The following is a 6,609-nucleotide window of genomic DNA, read 5'->3' on the forward strand; positions in this document are numbered from 1 at the left end:
AAATTTCAGAATGTTAAATAGAATATAATGTGCCAAATACTGGGGATCCCTGGGTGGCTCGGTGGTTTAGTGCCTGCCTTTGGCCCAGGGCGCGATCCTGGGGTCCTGGGATCGAGTCCTGCGTGAGGCTTCCGGCATGGATCCTGCTTCTCCCTCTTCCTGTGTCTCTGCCTCTCTCTCTCTCTCTCTCTCTCTCTCTCTCTCTCTCTGTCTCTCTATGTCTATCATGGGTGGCTCAGCAGTTTAGTGCCTGCCTATTTATCATGAATAAATAAATTAATAAATCTTTAAAAAAAATATGCCAAATACTAAATTTGCAGTGTTGATAAAAGATTGTTCTAATTTTCCTTGTTAGCATAACTAATAATTTTGATCTTTATATTTTAATCTTGTTCTAATTTTCCTTGTTAGCATAACTAATATTTTTAATCTATTGATTCTTATATCTTTTTCTTTTTTAAGAAAGATTTATTTATTTGACAGAGAGAGTGCATATGAACAGGAGGACACGCAGAGCAGGGGGGTGGGGGGGGAGAGAGAGAGAGAGAGAGAGAGAGAGAGAGGGAATTTCCAGCGGACTCTCTGAGGAGAGAGGCAGGGCTTGGTTAAGATCTCTGAGACAGAGACCCTGACCCAAGCTGAAATCAAGAGCTGGTCACTTAACCGATTGAGTCACTCAGGAACCCCTGTCAGCATCTTATATATATTTTTTTATTAAAGATTTTATTTATTCATTCATGAGAGACAGACAGAGAGAGAGAGAGAAGGAGAGAGAGAGAGAGAGAGGCAAAGACACAGGCAGAGGGAGAAGCAGGCTCCACGCCGGAGTCTGATGTGGGACTCGATCCTGGGACTCCCCGAACATGCCCTGGGCCAAAGGCAGGCACTAAACTGCTGAGCCACCCAGGGATCCCATCATCTTATATTTTACATCATCCCTCCTATTCATATAAAGTTTGTGCACAAAAGCCATGTATCAAGATTAAAGATATTTTTCCTGAAAATGATTATATACTCAGAACTTCAGGATTTTACTGTTCTAAGAAAATCTCAATTAACTTCCTTAGAAATCAGATTTTACAGAAGCGTATTTTGTTGCTTTATAATTCATTTTTGAATTAAATCCACTCCAAGTTTTCTATATTTGCTTACCAAATTAGAAACCATTTAAATATAGAATATGGTTTGCTACAATAGTAATGATACCTGAACTTAGTCTGGGATGTATTTTTTCTTTTTCTTTCTTTTTAAAGATTTTATTTATTCATGAGACACACACACACACACACACACACACACACACACACACACAGAGGCAGAGACACAGGCAGAGGGAGAAGCAGGCTGTATGCAGGAAGCCCAATATGGGACTTGATCCTGGGACTCCAGGTTCATGCCCTGGGCTGAAGGCAGGCGCTAAACACTGAGCCACCCAAGGAACCCTGGGATGTATTTTTTCATATAGATTTGTTCACAATCTATAACAATCTGGTATTCTACAGAGGTCTGAGTACAGAAATATTTTTGAGTTAAATACTGAATGTAGCATAGCAATATTTACTCAAATTATAAATTGGAAGAGTTGGTTAAGATATTCTAAATTTGAGAATTTGTCTTAAAATTAGCATATATACATTTTTTCTGTAATAACCAGTACAAATTATAGTGTTGTTCTCTTGTATTCAAAAACTAGAGTGTGAGATTCTTTGTTAAATTATCTCTGTATACGTAACACTGTAATTCTTCTTGGCATTTTTATGCAAACAATATAAAAAAAGTTTTCATTTTAAAATGTGTCTAAAAATTATTTGATACTCTTCCCTTCAAAAGTGGAGCTCAGGGGCACCTGGGGGCTCAGTTGTTTATGTGTTTGCCTTCGGTTCAGATCATGATCCTGGGGTCCTGGGATGGAGCCCTGAGTTGGGCTCCTGTTCAGCGGGGAGAGTCTGTTTCTCTCTTCCTCTGACCTCCCCCTGCCCCTGCTCATGCTGGTGATCTCTCTCACTCTCTCAAATAAATAAAATCTTAAAAAAAAAAAAGTAGAGCTTAATATCCCCCTCCTTGAGTATTCTGTCCAATTGCTGATTGTCCTGAATAGTCCAGGGTATGATAAGCAACAGAGAAAAGGAGAAAGAAAAAAATGGCATTCTGGCACATATGCAGGATTTCAGCTCCACTTGGCTTAGGTGAACAGATGACTGTTCGGGCGTATGCCCCCAAAGTCCCCCACTCTGCCCTCAATATCAAGAGCCTCACAACTAAGGCCCGTGCTTTGATCACAGCACAGACATGCAAAAATAGGAGTGGAAAGGTTATCAAGTAAGAAACGGCTCTCTCTTCTTCTGGTGGATGCAGTGGTATCTTAGCACTGGACTGAAGCCCTCCTTCATCCTGTTAGACTGGATCTCTTGTGCAATATGCACCCTGAACTACCATAAATGTAGGAAAAATCAAAGGGAAAATGAGTGAGGGCAATATGAGAGGGAGGAGAGGAAGGAGAGGAGGTGGAAGCCTGTCCTTTACTACTTTTTTATATTCTGAATTCATTATAAATAGAAACTACTGCTTCCCTTCAAACTCCTAACTCCAAATGTGGTTTCTTGCCTTTCTTGAGACTATATTTTGTTTTAAAAAGTCATTTTTAAATAAAATTATTAAAAAGTAAAAGTTTTCATGGTAGAAGAGTATGGAAAGCAATAAGGAGTTTTTTTAGAGGTAAATACAAATCTTTTGTTTAACTCCTTCCCAGACCTTTTTAAACTTCTATTAAAAGAAGTCTTTTATTTTTTTTTGTTACAAGCTCTGTACAAATTTGTATCCTATTTAAAATGTATTCATAGTATTTCCTTCCTTCCTTCCTTCCTTCCTTCCTTCCTTCCTTCCTTCCTTCCTTCCTTCCTTCCTTCCTTCCTTCCTTCCCTACATTATTGGTAAACATAATGTGAATGCTTCCCCTATCACTTACTCTGCATTTCAATGACTCGGTGTGTCTCATAGTGGCTTATTAGACAGAAATTTGCACAGGGATGCACCATGGGTTTGAATCCTGGCTTCATCACTACTCAGGTGTGTCATTTTGACAAATGATCCAAGCTTTAGTATTTTTTTTTTATCTAAAGTGCCCCCTAGCCCAAAATTTAGCTCCCCACAATTCTTAGTTCCTAATCCCGCCAAACTGGAATCTTTTGAGCTGAAAAATGAGAATAAAATTATACTACTATTGGAATGATAGCAGCACTAGATATGCATGACAAGTGTTTTCATCTCTAAGGAACAATGTATTTAATTCCATGATAGCTAGGTCTTAAAGATATTATTTAGCACCTCTACACCTCCATATAATTAATATTAATATAATATAGCAATATATAAATCATTACATTATTATTAATACATTAATAATTAAATAATTCTATACAATATATTAATACATTGATTTATCATTCATCAGTTTATTCTATTAATGTGAGTAGCATTACACTTTTAGAATCCTATAAGAGGTAACATTCTCTGGGTGTTATGTGTCAGGTACAATACTGAACAGTGCCCTTGTATTGTCTCACTGACAATATGATAAAGTAGGAGCTCACGTGATGCCCATATACAAGGGCACTCACACTTTTCGTAAATGTTGGAGCTGTGACTTTAACTGATACTAATTTAAACCTAAAGTCCATGTCATTAACCATGATGCATCATGCCCTAGTGGGCTTCTCCAAGGCCACCAGAACAGTCCTGAGCTTTCCTGGGCCAAGTTTTGATACAGTTCTCCCTCCAATATCTACGGTATCCCCTTCTAGAACTTGTTACTATAGACTGGGTCTCCTCACTTTCTCCTTCAGTTATCTCAATCTCTTCTTCTTATATTCTCTCTCCCTCTTTTTTTAAAAGATTTTATTTATTCATTTGAGAGAGAGATAGCAACAGAGAGCATAAATGGGGAGAAGAGGGAGAAGCAGGCTCTCCTCTGAGCATGGAGCCCAAGGAAGGGCTGATCATGACCTGAGCTGAAGGCAGACACTTAACTGACTGAGCCACCCAGGCACCTCTCTTCTTCTTCTATTCTTATCTTTATTTCTCTGCACTTCATTCTGAGTGATTTCATCAAATTCATTATCTAGTTTACTATTTTTCTCTTTGTTTTTCTCTGTTTTAATCCATATTTCTGAAGTTCCAGTTATTATTATCAGCATTTCAGACCTTCTGTAAAATCAGCACATTTCTCTACATAGCAATAAGTTAGAAAATATAGCCAAATATATGCTACCATTCACAAGAAAGAAAATGCTACAAAATATATAGTTGTTAAGTGCAGAATATTTACAGATTTTATGTAGCAAATTGTGAAACCCAATGAAGGGATATTAAAGAAGACCTGAAGAAATGGAGAGATATATTCTATTAATAAAATTGTTTAACATTGTTAATATCTCAATTGCTGTGTTCTTATGTGTGTGACATACAGACTAATCCAACAAAAAAAAAAATGGTATCACAGCAGTACGAGAAAACACAGGAACAAGGGGACTTGCTGGTTTATAGCACAAATTATTTAAGAAGATAATAATGAAATTTAGGATAAAACTGAATAATGGTAAGAAGGAGTATAATTGACAAGTTTAGGTAAAAGAACAACAACAACAACAAAACTTACACCCCAGTATGTTCTTTATCTAGACAAACACAATAAACTCTCATTCTCTGTGGCAGGTGACTCATAGATCTCATTCATTCATCCATTCATTCACGCATAGTTTGCCAGACGGCCTGGGTTTTAAGGAGTAGTCATATCACGGAGAATAAATATTCTAATCTTGCACACGGGTGTGTGAACAGAGTCGTTTATTTCAGTGTGAGAAGTATCTAACAGAACCTGTGTCATTGTAGAGGAAGGAGCTATGAACATAGTTTTGACATCTGCCTGCTTCCTCCTATCCAACAACCAAGAGGCCCTCCCTACAAAGAGTATCAACTGTTTGATGAGCTCCCTTTATTCTTTCTTCCCCACTTATCCTCAGGCTGAATCTCACAAGACTTGGCGAGTATTCTACAACAATTATATAGAACTGTTCATCCTTCTGTTTTCATTCACTGGCTGATAACTCAGCTATATAAAAAATTTCCTTTGTACTAAAATGTAATGAATAGTCCCTAAGTGTAAGAACATGTTTTCCTTCCTCACAAAATCTAAATTATCTTCCCACATTTTATCAGTCTGTCTTCTCAGTAGTAGCTGTGATAAAGATATATTGGCTAGCGATGCCATAGACTTTTTTTCTACTTGTACATTTTATGATACATTTGGTTATTAAGGTGACTTTTTAAGTTCATGGTTTCATCTTACCATTGGTAATGAAACCTGGATATTCTATTTGAAGAATGGCCCAAAAATATGAGAGTAAGGACACAATGCTGGAAAACAAAATAAAATAATGAAAACCAATCAACAAATCAAAGAAACATCATCTGAGGTACCTCAGATATCATCCGAGGTAAATACACTGGGGAAAAATGTCTAATTGTGTGTGTGTGGGGGGGTGTCAGTATGGGTGTAATTCCGAATTTAATAATTTACTTGCTATAATAATATTTGAATTACCATTATTTTTGATAAAATTTTTCTGGTCATTAAGACATTGTAAACTATCAACTTACCCTTAAAGAAACTTTCAATCAAAACTGACACTTAATATGGACATTTGATAATCCTATAAGAAGTGGTGGCTTTGGCCTCCACATTCTATGGCTAATTCAGGGAACAATCTGTGCAGTCATATAAGTGATAGATGGTTATTATAAGATTATATATTTGTTATTTCATCCTAAAAACACTACAACAACATGCATGGTCTATTACTTTTAAAAGGATGAAGTTAGGGATATGCAGATCAACAATTCAATAAAAGGTTCTTGAATTCAAATTTGAGGCTTATATTCTTAATACGACATATACAGTCACTATAAATCTATTTATTGGTTCAGGAAATAATGAGGGACTGTTTTGTGTCAGAAACTGTTCTAGGTGAACTGTTGACCATAATAGACAAAGGTCATTGCCCTGGTGGAAGCTGCATTCTGGAAAGTGGAACAGGCAATGGACACTCAATGCATGAGTAAATTACATCATGTGTCGTCAGATGGTGAAAATGCTAGGGAAAACAAACAGTGGAGGGTAATTGGGGTTTGAAATCCTTGGGGGTAAGCATGAAGATTGCAGGGAGTAAATAATTGTAGGATCTTGGGTCATCATAAATCTGTGGGTTCTATATTTCATACTACTGCATACATAAAAGGGATTTTAATTGATTTGAGGATTGGAGGATTAGTGTGTATGCATATGTAGTTCTTCTTCTGAGAAGATGATCTATTATTTTCATCACACTCTTAAAGAGATCATGTTCCTAAACAAAAAATTCTGACATTCTCAGTATTATGTGTTTTCACAAAACTAGATAACATAGATATCTATAATTAGATAACTAGATAACACTTCTTTCCTATTATCTTTGCGTTTATTAAAAATAATTGTGAGAGATAGACTTTTTGGAAAAGACTGTTGTTATTACACATGTTGATATTGACTTTTATTCTGAACACTGAAAAAATAAA

At 36.5% G+C, this 6,609-nt stretch overlaps 1 pseudogene; it reads right to left on the minus strand.

The window, feature by feature from the left end:
* Window positions 1-6,609, minus strand: part of LOC140594269 (FAS-associated factor 2 pseudogene) — a 73,066-nt pseudogene that overhangs the window by 42,595 nt on the left and 23,862 nt on the right.

The sequence above is a fragment of the Vulpes vulpes genome, chromosome 10 (assembly GCF_048418805.1).
Source record: "Vulpes vulpes isolate BD-2025 chromosome 10, VulVul3, whole genome shotgun sequence".
Classification (NCBI taxonomy): Eukaryota; Metazoa; Chordata; class Mammalia; order Carnivora; family Canidae; genus Vulpes; species Vulpes vulpes.